Genomic DNA, 17,430 nt, shown 5'->3' with positions numbered 1-17,430 from the left:
CCTAACTTCTCAACAGAGACTCTAAAACCAGAACATCCAGGACAAACACCTTACAGCCTCTAAGAGACCACAGATACCAACATAGATTCTTATACCCCACAAACTTTTAATCACCATAGATGATGAATACAAGATATTGCAAGACAGAACCAAATTTCAACACTATCTACCCACAAATCCATCACTAAGGAAATTCTAGAAGCAAAACTCCAATAGGAGGAGGTTAACTACACCTAAGAAAACACAAGAAATAAATAATTACAGACCAGCAAAAACAAAACAAGGAAAGCATACACAGACACACACATGCTAACAGCACCAACATCAAAATAACAGGAAGTAAGAGTAATTGATCCAGTAAGTTTGAAACTACTGGCTTTGAGAGTTGTTTCTTGACCTGATGTTTGCCCAGAGGCCGGGCCCAGTCCCCAGCTTTAGTGGAGATGGGTTCTACTCAGAGCATCTCAGGCACTCCAGCAAGGCCTCTGCCACACAACAAGCATATGGCTCAAGTGGAAGGCCCTCGTTCACCTACTTCTGGCATCCAACGCACTTCTATTCAGGTAGAGAACTCACCACAGCCAAGGCTACCAGCAGAACAATTGAAAAGACTCAAACAGGCACAAGATCCAAATCTCTACTCTCCTACTCTTGGCATTGCACAGACACCTATGGAGATCAGTGGTCAGGACCCTTAGTGCCCACTGGTGAAAGAGCTGAGCAAACTATTTGAGACTGAAGCATCTGAATCGATTTCCTCCCCAGAGCTTGCTCTGCACAGGTAACTCCTTTATCTTTGGAACTGGCCTGCCCTTTGGATCCTCAGTTATCCCATAAGGACCAGCTGCTGCTGTGGAGCCAGGCTGAACTCAATTTCAAACAAGTTTACCAAGGAGGAAGCAAAACAAACCACAGAAACCATAGTTGCCAGTCAAAACTCAGACAAGCCTTCCAGAGAGACCCAGAGACTCCACAGTCTTCAGGTTCTAATCACAATAGACAGAAAGCAAACAGCAAGGTTCTAGGGAGGTCCCCTCTCACCATCCTTCAGAATGACAACTCCCCTGGGACCTTGACACTATGACAGGGTAAGCGACCTTCTGCCCTAAGTGAAAATGTTCAGGACCTAAAGAAAGGAGTCATTCTGGAATTGGAAGATTTCTGAAAGTTAGAGGAGGAGAATGGGAGTGAAGAGTGAAAAATTGTAAAAATCATTATATATATATATATATATATATATATATATATATATATATAATCTTTAGGTTTTTCTTTTCTTTAAAGGACATGGAAAAACTTCTCTCTGAAATGAGCCAAGAATTTAGATTGGCTGGTTCTAGAACCGGCTGCCCACAAGGAAAAGATGTAAGTCATTTAGGTGATGACACAATGACTGGGCAGGGCTGTGTCCAGAACAAGTGAGAAATAGTTAATCAGAAATAGTTAAGTAAATGACAGGGTAGGGCACAGTGACATGTTAAAACTATATTTTTGAGAAGAATGAGTATACAGAGTGTTTTTCACATGATCTGAACCATTTGGGGTGGGTTCCTCTGGAATGTTCCCCTATTTTTATGTTATGTGTCCTTGACAATCCCTCACGGCCCCTCCTCACTCCTTGGTTTGTGGTTTTCCTCTTTAAAAGGCCCCTCAGCTTGCCAGTCTTTTGTCAAAATCCTCTCCTGCGTGGGCAAGCAATTTTGACCATTGGCTGCCAACTCTCCTCCCTAAAAAACCTCTGCTGATTGTATCCAGGTATGGTGTCTTGCGATTTTGGGGTGGCAGTGATTTCCAAAAACTTGAGTAAGGGTCTCCCAAGTTTGGGGGTCTTCAGGAGCAAACCCGGGACCATGACAAGAAGAATCAGCATTTTGCTTTGATGGAGAGCTAGGTCTGTGCTGGATTCTTCCCTGAGGACACCAAGGAAATTCCTGTTTTCTGATTCCTCTCAGGCTACCACCTCTGATACTTGGACATCATTCTTTTATGTTTTGTGTATTTCCTGTATATTAAAGTAGATGATTTTAAATGATGCTTTAGAAAGTTATACCAAAGCTGGCTGGGTCTTCTGTGCATAGAATGGTAGCCTGGGGGCCTATGAGACCTGAAAAGATACCTCTCCTGCCACTTCTGAGTCTCTTTTATATTGCTTAAGTTCTGACATTCCCCAAGGCTCTATCCTTGGCCCTCCTCTTCTCTCCCCATCTTGTTTGTGTTTAGCTAATGCTTACCTGCTTGTAATTTTCAGGTTCCTCTCTTCAGATAAATGCTCAACATTAGTTCCCCTAAAATAAAATTCATGATCTTCTCCCCCCCCCCAAAAAAAAGCAGAATCATTGTTCATTAATATCAACATCAATGAACTCGGATCCCCAATAAGAAGAAAAAAGGGCTAATAGAATGGATTGGAAAACAAGAACCATCATTCTGCTGCATATAAGAAACACACTTCTGAAATGAAGATAAACATTACCTCAGAGTGGAGGGTTGAAAAATTTTTTCCAAGCAAGCAGACCCAAGAAGCAATCTGAAGAAGGCATTCTAAATATCTACTAAAATAGACTTTCAACTAAAAGTAATCAAAAGAGATAGGGAAAGGCATTTCATACTACTCAAAGGGAAAATCTACCAAGATGATGTCTCCATTCCTAATATCTATGTCCCTAATGTAAGGACATCCACATTTGTAAAAGACATATTACTAAAGCTTAAATTACACAGTGAACCTCCCACACTTAAACACCCCACTCTCACCACTGGACAGGTCATCCAGACCTAAACTAAATGGAGAAATAATGAAACTAACAGACGTTTTGAAAAAAAATGAACCTAACAGGTATCTACAGAACATTTCACCCAAAAACAACAAAAAAAAATCCCTTCTTCTCAGTACTTCACAGAATCTTCTCAAAAATTGACCATATTGTCAGTTACAAAGCAAGTCTCACAGGTATAAGAAAATTGAAATAACTCCACAATAGATTAAAAATAGACTTCAACTGTTGGGGACCGCACTAGCCCCAAGTTGGGGTGGCCAAAATAAATGTTGCAGCCCAGGCAAATTGTTGAGGCCCAGGCCGACCCACGTTTGGGCAGCCACTGTATCCCGGCCCAAGCTGCTGCTCTGGTCTTCAGGTCGGGGTTCAGCAAGAGCGAGGGTGACGGCAGATTCTACCTAATGTCTGATGTATATGAATCTCTCTCTCTCGTCTCCCTAATGTCTTCTCTCTGCTGTGTCTCCGTAATGTCTGAGATTCGTCTCTGATGATCCCTCTATAGTCTCTGATCTCCGTCTATATTCTCTGATCTCTGGTTCTGTCTTCTATCGTCTCAATCCTGATCTGTTCTGTCTCTGCCTTTTATATGTCTCACTTCTAAGCCACGCCTCTAAGTTACACCTTTAATCATGCCCTTAGGTCTTGTCTCTAACTCTGATCTCTATACTTCTAAGTATACTATTAAGTCACACACCTTTAATCTCACACACCTTTAATCTCAAGGTATCTAAACCAAGATTATCTGAGTGTTCTCAGCTGTTGTAGGCTATTGTAATTTAAATCTCATGTCAGGGTATATGGCTCAAGATGGCTGCAAAGCTGATAGCCGCTTTCTGCTAAAAGTCGGCCCCCAACATTCAACAACAACAGAAACAATAGAAATCTGACAAGCTCCTGTAAATTGAACAATTCTCTACTCAATAATCACTGGGTCAGGGAAAAAGCAAAAAAAGAAATTAAAGTCTTTTTAGAATTCAATGAAAATTAAGGCACAGCACACTCATGGGACACAATGATACCAGTACTAATAGAAAAGTTCATACAACTAAGTGTCTTTATTAAAAAACAGGAAGATTTTCATAATAGGTATTTGAATTTATACCTAAAAGCTCGAGAAAAGTAAGCAAACACACAAAAGAAGAGTAGATGGCAGTAAATAATCAAACTCAAGGATGAAATAAATCAATTAGGAAAAAAGAGAACAATTCAAAGTTATCAACAAAACCAAGAGCTGGATCTTTAAGAAAATCAATAGGATGGATAAACTCTTAGCCAAATTTACAAAAAAAAAAAAAAAAAAGAAAGAAAGAAAAAAAGCAGAGAGAAAAGTACATAAGTTAACATAATCAGAAATGAAAATGGAAACATAACAACATATAATGAAGAAATTCAAAGAATAATTAGATCTTACTTCAAAAGCCTGTACTCCACAAAATTGGAAAATCTAAATGAAATGGATAATTGTCTAGATAGATACCACATACCAACGTTAAACCAAATCATGTAAACTATTCATATATAAACGACTTCTATACCACCTACAGAAATAGAAGCAATCATGTAGTCTCCCAACCAAGGTAAGCCCACTTTTTCCCCCTTCATTGTGATGTGATATCGTCTCCGATTCTAAAGATCTTCCTACTCTAATGGTTGTCATTTGTGGCAACTTGCTCAAATAGAGAGAATTCATAGACTCAGAGGTTCTGATGAATTAAGCCTGTGTGCTCTTTGTGTGCTGATACAAACTATGTTCCATAGCCATGAATTACCTTATTGGCCCTTCTTCTGGTCAACATTTTGAATCTTGATGTCAGGAATACCCACTGACTCACCAGCAGGTTGATCATACCATTTTTGTCCCATTGGTATATGTCCTTGTACTTGCATACACATAGTTAAATCGCAGAGGGGCTGGTTTTACTACATAATATGCTGTGTGGCATATTTTCCCATACCAGTACACCCTTCTAAGTCTCTATCACTGTATAACTCAGGCCCTCACATTTGTTTCCTATAATCTGCTCCAAGAACATAACATGGAACAAATGAAACTTAAGCCTCAAAACTGAACCAAGTCTATTATATTTATGACAGCTTTGTTATAATATCCTACATACATATAACCAATTTTATTAGTAAAACATTTATATAGTTTCATAAATTTAGATTTAAATTTAGTATCATAAAACTTATTCTATAAAATCATTAAGAAGACATGATAGAACTTCAAACTTTTTTGCTGATAGTCAAAATGGATGTATTTATTTAAATTTTGCCAAATATTGACAACATTCCCATGAAGAATATTTAGTAGCATGGGAAAATTTAACTGTAACCTCTTTTTAAGCACAGAAGGTTTTAGTTGGTGTTGAATAATTCATAAACTTTGGTACCTCAATAGAATTTCTACAAATAAGAAGGCAGTAAGCTCAAAATCAAGATGATTAATTTATGCAATGTCAGAATTTAGACCACATTGCTATCATGGCTTTTGACAGAACATACATTTATCACCACCACATGTTGAATGTGGTTATTGGTGTTTTTTTTGTTCTGTCCTTTTGAAACACCTGACTATAAAACCTAAGATACTTGACTTAAAAAGATACAGGTTTACTTTGGTTCACTGTGTTGAAACTTTCAGTCATGCATCCTTGGTTCCTTTGCTTTTAGGCATGAAATGGAGCTGTCCATCTGGGCCTGGACATATGTAGAGAAAGGTATTCACTTTATGACTGGGTAAAGAAAAGAGAAAAGGACAATTCCAATATGCTTTTCAAAGGCAAGATCTAAAAGAACCCTTAAATAATAGCCATACATTTTGACATCCATTCTACTTCCCACTAGCACTAAGTTGAAGACTAAGCCTTTGAGTCCTAATCCAATATATGTTAAAAATGGGTGATTCTCCCTCACCCATGTAATAGGCATCCTTTCATCTAAAGAAAAATATAATTCTGTAGCTTGAGGTTAAATGGCATGTCCAAAATATGCAGGAAAATAATTATCTTCTGCATTCAGCTTGGCTGGGTTGTTCTTTTAATCAACTATGTAAGTTGCCAGATCCTGAAAAGAGAGAGATGGAGTTTAAATTCCATGGTGAAATTTGGCTCTATCTTAGCTGTGTATTTTACTTCCAGTCTTAAATATGCACTCCATAAGATTACATTAAAAAGAATATTTGAAAACATTTTTAATGTGTAGATTAAGATATAACTCTTTGTCATATTATTTCAAATATAATTTATCTAAATTAGCTATAGAAAGAGGAAAAGCAAAATACACTATCGAAAAATTCATAACACTGTAAAATTTGTATGAAGATTCACATTTCTGTCTCAAACCTAATTATTCAAAGAGGTGATCTATATGAAATTTGATTATACATAGCAATCAGCTGCAATTTCTAACAGCACATTTAAATTGCTCATTGGCTTCCAATGTATCTTCCATTATTTTCTAAGTAATTTTGATATACACTCAACATTATCAAAAAAACAACATGAAACATAAACTAATGAGGGTGAATTCAAAGTGAATTCAATAAAAAGTTAGGCACTTGGAAAAGAATAAAATGCTATTATATGAGGAGATATGAAAACAATCTACTTGTCAGTTTACCTCTTTACAAAACAATATAAAAGCCAATGTCAATGAGATGAATCTGAAATTTAAGCAAAAATTATTATAAAGAAAGAGAATGCAAAGGTGACTAAAGTTTAAGAAATGATAATGCATGGTGCACAATTAATATTGAATTACAGTGTTCTCTGGCCGAGTGTCTGTCCAGTTTGTCTTTTCCAAGTTCCTAGAGGAGACTTAAGAGAGACATATGCTTGAACAACCTTGAATGTTTCTTTGTCTTTTGACTATTTTGTAAAATGTATCAAGAGTCTATTCTTCTAGCAATTGAAATGGTATGACTAAATTTTACAAACAATTTCCTAAACAGAATGAAGAACGTTTCTTTTTCATAAATGGAAAAGGGAAACTGAGTTGGTAAAGTATAATTCACAGAAAAGGGAAAATATTAATCACCAACATATATTTTCAATCTAAAATTAATTGATGCAGCCTGAGTTATCAGCACCCTCTACTATAGTTCATGAAGATTTAACCAAGCTATGTTCATGTTAAAACATATAGCAGCAGGTTTTGAGAATATTTGCTGTGTCACTTATCAGCTGCTTTTCTTTGTGTGAATAACTTTTGAAAGATTCAAGGATAAATTTCAGTTGTATGACATGGAATCGAAGTGGCTAGATAAGGTCTGAAAATCATGTCCAACATTATTCTGTGATATCTAGTTATTTTTAGCATAAAATTTACCCCATAATGTGAATGATTGTACTAAGTATTTTGCAGAAAGATATTTAACATATTTTATAATCTTTAAGAATTTTAAATCTTCTGAAGGAAAAAATCCAATAATATTCATCATCATAATTTTCTGTCATCTTGACTGAAACTTAGATATCATTAGTAAGGAAAAAACCTCGACTGAAGAATTTCTGCCATTGTATTACCTGCTAGTACTTTTGTGGGGTGTATCCTCTTGATTTATGATTGAGATAGGAGGAGGCAACTGGCCCATGGCTATTAAGAAAGTTAACTTGGAAAGCCATGAAGCAAGCAAATAAGTAGCATTTCTCCAAGGTCTCTTCTTCATCACCTGCCTCCCAATTTCTGCACGTGGCTTCTCTTCATGATAGACCATAACCTCTAAAACAAATAATCCCTCCTCTCCTTTCTCCCCAGGTTGCTTTTAGACAGTGTTTTGTCACAGCAACAAAGAAGCGATTGTATTAAACAAACACAAAAATAAAATGGAGAAAAGTTTCAATTTTAATAACATGATGAACATGGAGGTGAGAAGGTATATAACATTTACAAAATAATACATAAATCACGAGTGTATTAGTTCACAGCATAATTTTTGTGCATATGCATCTGTAAGTGTCTTATATTTTATGTCCTAAAATCACACTGAAGAATAAGTCTTATCTACTTAGTAATTAATGAGTGTCACCTGGCTGAGACCAAGTTACATACTAAACTGGTGAGACATTGGTCATAAATTACCAGAACCAGGGACACTCTTAAATAAATATCTACTGAAAAATTACCTCTGAAACCTTAAAATTCCTGGTAAAAATATTGCAACTGAAATCCACAATTTTAAGTGATATAACCTGCATAGCTTATCATTTCCACAAGAAACAACAGCATTGACGTCCTTGTCTACTCGCAAACAAAATTTTTATTTGACTTCTTAGAGTATTATTAGAGTATTACCAAAGGCTATTCCTTCTACTTACAAAGTATGGACAGGGTTACATTCCTCTAACAAATATCTAAATGCTTGAATCGTACAATAATCGTAGGCTATGGTCAATGCACATTTAGAGAGTATGTACTGAATGTATGTTTCTTAACAAGGAGAAAATGGTAGGTGGTGTTCAGTGGGATTCAAACCCCCTGATGTATAGGCAGCCCCTGGAGCATTATGGAAACTTTGGTCCTCTGATCTTCTTGTAAATGTAGTTAAGGATTCATGCTGAGGACATCTTCTGGCAGAAATCAGTTTTTATATCACTTATCATTAGCTTCTTGGACTACATGACTACTGTGCAGCCTGTCATTTCTCACCTTTGAAAGATCAAAAGACTCTCATAGGGGAGGTGCTTATTGCTAACATGTTAAAGCAATTAACCCATAACTCTGAGATCAAAAGATTCAACATTATATGTTTAAAAAATGTAGTGTGTAGAAAGTATATTTTAACTATTTTTAAAGTGTGTTTATAAATTTTTAAAGTGTGTTTATAAATACAGGGAGAAAAAGAGATTGTCATGAGAGGTACATTTGACTACAAATCATTACAGCATTTATCTTTAGAATTCACTCTTTGCATTCCACTGTTTCCATCTTTAATTTTAATACACTATCATCATCTAGTTGTTATCATCAAACTTAGCAACAAGTGAAAAAAATGAGAAAAACTAGAAGACTCTAGGTTATTTTAGATGATAATATAATTACAGTATTTCCGCTTTTCTTCCTTCTTCAAACCCTCCCATATATTCCCTCTTGCTCATTTTAAATTCATGGATAGTTTTCATTAATTGTTACATGCAAATATATATATTTAAAATATATATGTATATATACATATGTGTGTGTGTGTGCATATACAGATATAATCCTAAATTTGTAAGTATAATCTACACCGTCTTATATTGTTGTTTGAATGTGTTTTTAGGGCTTATCATTTGGTATAGGTTAAGACCATTTCTCCCACTATCAACATTCTTTGTGAAAGTTTGAGGCCTCATGGGATTTCCACTGTTCACCTCAGCATGTCTTATGTTGTCTATGTCCAGCTCATGTTTAGACAGTCATATTGGTGAGCGTTTCTGGGAGTAGCTTCTGTCATTACAAGGAGATACACTCACACAGCAAATTTCCTGATCTTCTGAATCTTACAATATTGTTGTTGTAATGTTCTTCTGCAATGTTCTCTGAGACTTAAATGAGAGTATTTTGTAGATGTGCCAGTTGAGACTGCTTTTCAAGATTTTGCATTTTTATTAGTTGTAGTTTTCTGGAGTGCTCACTGTTGTAAATAGTAACTTTGCCAAAATAAAGAAATTATTATTAATACAAAACCATTCACTAAGTTCACATTTTATTCAGATTTTATTCCTTTGCTCACTAATGTCACTATTGGTCTGGAGTCAAAAAGAGGACATCAGATTCATTCAACATGAAGCTTTAGTGAAAGTTGAAGAGAAATGTTGCAAATTTTTGAATTCTGACTATAACATGATTATTATGATCAAGACCCGACAACAACTATAGTTACTTTCAAAAGACTTGTACAATATCAATCAACCCAAAATATTTACATAGAAGTAGTAGAGCATAATAGTTAGCATTTTATTGCTGTGAACAGACAACATGACCATGACCAAGGCAACTTGAACTTACAGGTTCAGAGGTTCAGTCCATCATCATCAAGGCAGTATCCAAGCAGACATGGGGCTGGAAGAGCTAAGAGTTCCACCTCTTGTTCCAAAGGCATCTTGCAGAAAACTCACTTCCGGGAAGCTAGGAGTGTCTTAAAGCCACACCCACAGTGCCACACCTACTCCAACAGGACCACACCTATTCCATCAAGGCCACACCTCCTAATAGTTCGACACCCTGAGAAGCATATAGAAGCCATCACATAAAGCATCTACAGGCTTAAATGATCTGAGGGAATGTGGACTTTGCTGTGCCACTGCACGTATAGACATTATTAACTGGATTTTGTGAATTATCCAAAAGTAAGAAATAAAAAGGCATGGACTTGTAAGAGAGTGTGTTGGAGGTAACATGGGAAGTCTTGGAGGAGTAAATGGGGGTAGATGAAAATACGAGATAAATGTGATAAAATTTCATTGTATTCATATGTAAAATTATCAAAAATTTAAAAAAATAAAAATAAGCATGATATCTTAGTGTCCTTAAATTTGTGCCTATGTGTTTGGAGTTCTTTATAGTTCATTTAATTTTCTTTGTAAAGTATGTGTCACTTTTGAAGTTTATTGGTCAGTTAGGATACATCTGATGAATTATTATTTGATTGTAATCTGAGAGAACACCCAACACTGTCCTTCTCATGATCTTATCAAGATATATATTGACAACCTGACATCATGCTGATTTTGCTATCTTTCATCAGATGGCAGAGACTGGCTTTATTAAGAATTTATATATTTTTTTAAATTTAATTATATGCATCTATGTGTCTGTTTGTGGGCCAGGCATGTACATGAGGGACCCACAGAGGGCAGCAGAGGACATCTGATCCCCAGGAGTGTGATCTATATGTGGTGCTCAACTATCTGATTTGTGGGTACTAGAAATTGAACTCCACTCTTCCCGAAGGACAACCAAGATGTGTTCTTAACCACTGACACCTCGCTCCAGCTTCCAGTACTGATTGGCTTCTAGTTCCTTCTAGTTATTTTTTTCTCACATATTCTATATGTTAGAAGCTAAACCCATGCAGTGTTTCAATGGACGTGAGAATTAAGGTATACTTCCAAAAGAATAATACAAAGAACTCATTAATGTAAGTAAGGACTAACATAGACATCCATAACATTTAGGGCAACTCGGTTGGTAAGCTTTGCATGGATCCAATTTTACTATAACCTATAACGTTCTCTTCTCCTGTATCAGAATGTTCTCCTTACAGCAATAGGTGTGCAGTAGTCACTTTCTATACCCCATTCTGTCCAAATAAGGAATGTATCTCCTTATTTAAAACTGCCCATCTATAACATAATGTTCATAGAGGAAATGCTATTGCATCGCCATACTTTGCTCAAATGAAGCATGTTCTGAGTATTGGGAGCTCTCTCTTTTTAACTTCTGCCTCATTGAGAATTGATTCCATTTATTCTTATGGTTTTTGTGTTTGTTTTATTGAAAACAGATTATTTTCTCATACAAAATATCCTAATTACAATTTCCCCTCTCTCTACTCCTCCCAGTTCCTCCCTAACTCCCCTACCCTCCTGATCCGCTCCCTTTCCGTCTCTCATTAGAAAATAATAGGCTTCTAAGAGATAACAACTAAATCTGAGAAAATAAAATATAATATAATGGAAGTGGGGTTCCGCGTTCTGCCTCGCTGTGAAGTATAGGAACGCCATTCAGGCAGAAAAAACAGGGAAGCCTTAGGCTACATCCCTTCCTTTCTGTCATGGTGGTGTCTGACTCAAGAAACACCAGGGGAGGTGGAATGTAGCCTAAGATGGGGTTCTCAGCCCAGGTGTGAAATGAATGGCACAGGTTGGGATTCCCAAACTCCCAGGCATCCAGATGACATTGGGAACCAGAACGAGAGGGCACAGCACAATATTGAAGGCTTTCCCACGGCGATACTTGATGAGAGAAAAAGTCTTTGCTTGTCATAACTGTTTATTCATCATAGAAAATGGGTGCATACAACTTACACAGGGTGGACCACAGATTAAATAACTTTTGCAAGAAGAAACTGTCCAGGAAGGGAAGCTGATTAATTAAACCCCCAGGGCCAGTCCATCTAGATACCTCACTAGCATGGAGAACTCTATGATCTGTGCTACTGGACTAGTTATCACAATACTTACGTGGGGTGTACTGGTCATATACTACGGGACAAGAACTGGGAGGGGAGTAGATGAAATGCCTACTTTTCTCAGGTATGAGAATTACCGGGGTTTCTGCATCTGCTCAACCTTTCCAGTTTTTGTCTGGTGACATGGTTCCACTTGCCCCACAATGAAGCAAAACCTATTTATTAAATTGAAATTGGATTGATTCCTCCTCCCCCCTCCTCCTCCTCGTCCTCTTCCTCCTCCTCCTCCTCCTCCTCGTCCTCCTCCTCTTCGTCCTCCTCCTCTTCGTCCTCCTCCTCCTCTTCGTCCTCCTCCTCCTCGTCCTCCTCCTCCTCGTCCTCCTCCTCTTCGTCCTCCTCCTCCTCGTCGTCATCCTCCTCCATCTCCCCCTCCTTCTCCTCCTCCTCCTTCTTCTTTGTCTTAGTTTTCTAACGTTAAAAAATGCTCTAATTACATTCTCTACTTTTTATCATTTTGCCAGGCCTAAAATCAACTGTTTTCATAAGAATACTGATTTCTTAATTACAGAATGACAACTTATCTCCAATGATGGACTGCAATTCTTTAAAACTGTGAAAGAAGCAAACTTTTCCTGTTACTCACTGCTTGTGTCAGACGTTTAGTCAGGTACCTGGGAAGGCTAGCTAATAGGATGGACAGAATCCAGCTGTGAAGGAAGAGAGCGCCTTCTAGTGGCTGTGTACAAACAGTAGCTCTTTTGTGTTCTTCCCTTCGAAGGAATATCAGCAGACAGGGAAGAAGTAGCACAAGAATAGACACTTTAGAAACGGTTTCTTGAATATAGGGCAGAAGTCTACATGCTACTCAGCATAACTACAGAAGAGGCGGGGAAAGCTCTGGAGGCCCTATTCCCTAAACTCGGGTTCCTGTTCTCTTCCACTGCCGTTCTGTCAGATGGGGGAGAAGTAAAACTGAATACAGTAAAGCCTATACTAATTGGTTTTGGAAAAATTGCTCCCGTTTGAGGTCTGAAAATTGGCAAATGGAAGGAATCACCCCTTGGGAACTTCTATTACATGGAAGAGTCATAGGTTATGCCATTTTCATCCTACTTTGCAGATATGCAGAAGGATGTTGGATAGAATACACTTTCCTGGTATTATTCCCTGTGGCCTTTGTGATTGTGGACTTAGGATACCAATGGTCAGTTCTTAAACCCAGACCCTTTAGGGCTCCATAGCAATTTTGCATTATGAACAAAAATTTCATTACGGTGTTGAAAACAGATGAGAATTAGGTATTTTGAGAAAGCATCGGAGGAAAAGAAAATAGCCTGGGCTGGGTCTTATCAAAAAAGTAAAAAAAAAAACAAAGACAGAAACACAAAACATAAAACTAGAACACTAGAGGTTCCAGAGCATTTGCTGCAAATCTTGCAAATCTAAAACTATGGTGACCTTTGTCCTATTGTAGTCTTCCGTCTATCATGTCACAGTGTAAAGGAATCTGTGGCCTTCTATCAATACCTTATAATTACAATATTTTAAAGGTTTACTAATAATGTATTTTATTCCTAATATACTTAAAAATACATTGGTAGAAGAAAATATATTTGTGGTTTAAATAAGTTCATACATGTAAGATGATGTCATCTCTTTTCTTATACATAACTGCCTTCCAAAATTTTTAAGTACTTCTTAAAATAGTAATTAGTATGAGAGGTAGTTCAAATGACTTATAAAATTAAAGAGATTTAAATTGTTTCTGTTTAAGACACATGTTCTAAAGTGACCTGAATCTATGAGCCTGTTATACAGGGATTAAAAGCTGGTACAACCAAACCCTATAATTTTAGGACATTTTTAATTGTAGAAATAAATTTCAGAAGTAACATCAAAATCTAATTAAAATATCAATAATACAAAAGGCTTAAGGTGTACTGGCCTTTTCAGAAGAAGCTTTATTGTAGCTCAATTTAGGCCTGTTTTGTTTAGAAAAGGGAACTATTTTAAAATTGACCACAAGATTGGTGCTATCACAAAGCAGTTTTCAGAAGAACGCACCGTCTTTTCCAAACTATATGTGTTTATGTTTTTTACAGTAAGTCTTCAGACTTTATCATTTTAGTTGGTGAGTACCTTCCTCCAATTTATTTTGTATTTTCAGAACTATTTTATCTTGCATTGAGGACTGGGCAGGGGCATTCCATCTCTTCTAACAACTGCTCATTGACTAGCATACAAAGGAGAATAATTAATCTCAAAACTGATTAATCTTTCAAAGATGAGAACTAATGTGATTGTTTTGTGCCACTTATTGGCACTTGTTTACTTTTTGTTATTTAATAGAAGAAGACATTCTGCTCTCCTGTACTCAAGGGTTCATTAGCGTTGCTGTCAGAGAGCAAGCTTTTGAGAATAACAGACTCAGTAACAAGCTGCAAAGATGATCTCACTAATTTGGCCACGGCCTTTTCCTTTCTCACCATCTGCTGTTTTCTTGAAAGTTGACTCATTTAGAAAGGCAGTAAACAATTATGATCTCCACCAAGAAAAACAGAAACATAGAGATTATTTTAAAAGTTTTGCTCTTGGTTTTTTGACAGTGTTTACACCACTTGGTTGCCTGTGTCAGGAGGACAGGGCTACTAACTGTGTAGGGACAGTTTTATGAGCCTCAAAGAAATTCAATATCTCAATGATTCAGATCATTATAGTATCTAATGATGCTAGACAGTCTGCCATTCCCAGAATAACAATTTTGGCATTTTTTTTAATATAAATCAAAGATAATTTTCATAAAACCATGTTATGAAATTTATTTTTATTAATTTTAGTTATTTGTGTCTGACTTTATCTTGGTGTATGTATGTGCACGTTAATACAATGCCTGAGGAGATCAGAGGAGCTCGATCCTATGAAATGCTAGTTATAGGTATAAGTCTCCTTAAATGGCTTGAACCCATGATTTTCCTGTTTTAAACCCTCTGTGCACTGGTATTGGAAGCACACACCGCCGTCCAGAGATTTGAAAGGTGGTTTGAATTAACAGCTTATTTTTTCATGGAAAGCATTTCTTCAAAAATCTATTTTGTGGTGTTTTGATGTATGCCAGACCAAGCTATCTATCATCCTGAGAAACTAAAACAAAAGTCATTTTCCTTTTACCTGACTTTATTAAAGTATAATTTACAAATAAAAATGTGTATATTTAAAATGTGGGACCTGAAGTCTTACATGTATGTTGTGAACTGATTACCAATATGAAGTTGATAAACTATTAATTACCTCACGCGTATTATGTTCATGTTGAAAAAGATTGAGGCCCACTCTCTTCACATGTGGGGGTCCCTGTAAATGCTTGCAGATGGCAGAGAAACAATATGCAAGAGACCAGGAAATCTGGCTCAGCATGGCTTAGTTAGCTAGTGTTGGTTCAAGGTTCTAGAGTCTGATACCAGGAAGCTTATTTTAGCCATATTTAAGAACATCAAAATTTGGGGAATGGAAATCCTGATGAATTAACTCACTCTCATGTATACAACAAAGCTTAAGACACCATTTTATACAGGAACATTACAAAGTACATATGGCCGCTTGCATAATGTTTAGTAACATTGACTCAGAAATAATAATCAATGTATGGGTCCAGGGAAAAATGACTAGGGTAGACATAATAGCCTATGAGAGTCAGAATTGACCTGATCCTAAGATAACACAGATGATACATATTCTACTATAATGTACAAGTGACATCTCTTCTAAAGATGGGTTTTATTGACTGAGGATTGATGCTCAACATCTGGCGTGTAGGGGGGCTATTGGAAAGGTTAGTCTGAGATAAATAAACATAATACTTTGGAGGATTTGGGTGATGCTTCCTCTATAGATAGCAAAAGATTACCAGGCAATAAACTATATTCATCCCCAGTATCCTAGTGGAAAACTCAAAAAAAAAAAAAAAAAAAAAAAAAAAAAAAACATTTTCTTTGAAAAGAAAAGCATGCTTGTTTAACGTTTTTTTGCTTCCTTGGTGCTTAAATGTGTGCACAAATCTTAGTCATACAGTGCACAAGTGAGGAATATAGTCACTCTACTGTGCCATTAGGTCCCAAGAATAGCTCACATTGCAATGAAAGTTTCCATCATTAATGAGCTAGTGTTTTGTTCATTTCTTTGGTTGACTGTATCAGTTTGAAACAAGTGAAAGATGTCTAGAAAGTGGACTCTCAACTGAGAAAAATGCCTTCACCAAATTTGACTGTAGGCAAGTATGTGGGGCATTATCTTGATTAATTATTGATGAGGGAAAAGCCAATTCACTGTGGATGATGTTACCCCTGAGCACATGTTCCTGGGTAAGAAAGTAGACATAGCAAGCCATGGAGAGCAGGCCAGTAAGTAGCATCCTTCTTTGGCCTCTGCATTAGGTCCTGCCTCCAGGTTCTTGCTCTGTTTGAGTGATTGCCTCAGCTTACCTCAGTGCTAGACTGTGAATGGAATGTGTAAGCCCTTCCTCCCCAGGTTATAGTTTGTCATGGTGTCTTTATCACAGCAATAGAATGATAACTAAAACACTTATATAACATGTAAGCCCCTCCTCTGCTGTCACTTCAAGTGAGCACTATTCAAAGCATTGACTTTTATGGTATCAATCTTATTTGGATTGAACATATAACTGATTTAATGTGCTATTTAGCATTTCTATACCTAGCTTATTTCATAGTATTAAGGTAGTATTTATTAACATATATCAATTTATATAATAATAAGCTTCATTATGACATTTCGGGTGTGTACATATTGCAGCATTGAGATCATACTCATCATGCTACCTTCTCTTGCTTCTTACCACTCACCAATCTCTGTTCTCTTTCCAATTACCCCATGCTCAATCCAATTTCTTTTATTCCATTGTGTTTGTATATCACATTTTAACTTATCCAGTTATCCAATAATGGACATCTAAGATAATTCAATATCTTGGTATCTGTCAATACAGTGTCTATGGACACAGATGATATCTTTTGAGATAATGTTATTTTTTTTGCTCTAGATATATAGTAAGAGGTATGGTTACTGGATCATATAATATTTCTTTTTTCATCAAATATATTGTGATTATTTTCTTTTCTATTAAGATCATATTATAATGGCATCATTTCAACTCCCTTTACTCCCTCCAAATGATTCCCTATACCTTTCCTTGTTCTCTGAGATGTATGATCTTTTATATTATTGTTGTTACATGAGAAATGTCTGTACTTATATACTCTTATATATAAATCCAGCCTACTCGGTCTGTATAAACATAATTTTATGTATATATTTCAGAAATAACCATTTGGTATTAGATAATCAAGTTGTTTGTACTTCCCATGCATCCCTGGGCTCCCAGAATCCTTTATTTGCCTAGACTCCTTTACATAGGGTTAAGGCCTTATGCTCTTTTGCTGTGTCAATTAGCAGAAACACCAGCAGTATATGGAGATACTCACACCTTACTTCTCATCATCTTTTGGCTTTTTACTAGGTGTC

The 17,430-nt window shown here is 36.5% G+C and overlaps 1 pseudogene; it reads left to right on the top strand.

Moving 5' to 3' along the window:
* The first annotated feature begins 443 nt into the window (after positions 1-443).
* LOC117716592 (cell division cycle-associated protein 3-like) lies at positions 444-1,891 on the top strand (annotated as a pseudogene).
* The last annotated feature ends 15,539 nt before the right edge of the window (positions 1,892-17,430 follow it).

The sequence above is a fragment of the Arvicanthis niloticus genome, chromosome 10 (genome assembly GCF_011762505.2).
Source record: "Arvicanthis niloticus isolate mArvNil1 chromosome 10, mArvNil1.pat.X, whole genome shotgun sequence".
Taxonomy (NCBI): domain Eukaryota; kingdom Metazoa; phylum Chordata; class Mammalia; order Rodentia; family Muridae; genus Arvicanthis; species Arvicanthis niloticus.
This window is presented reverse-complemented; position numbering and strand designations above follow the sequence as displayed.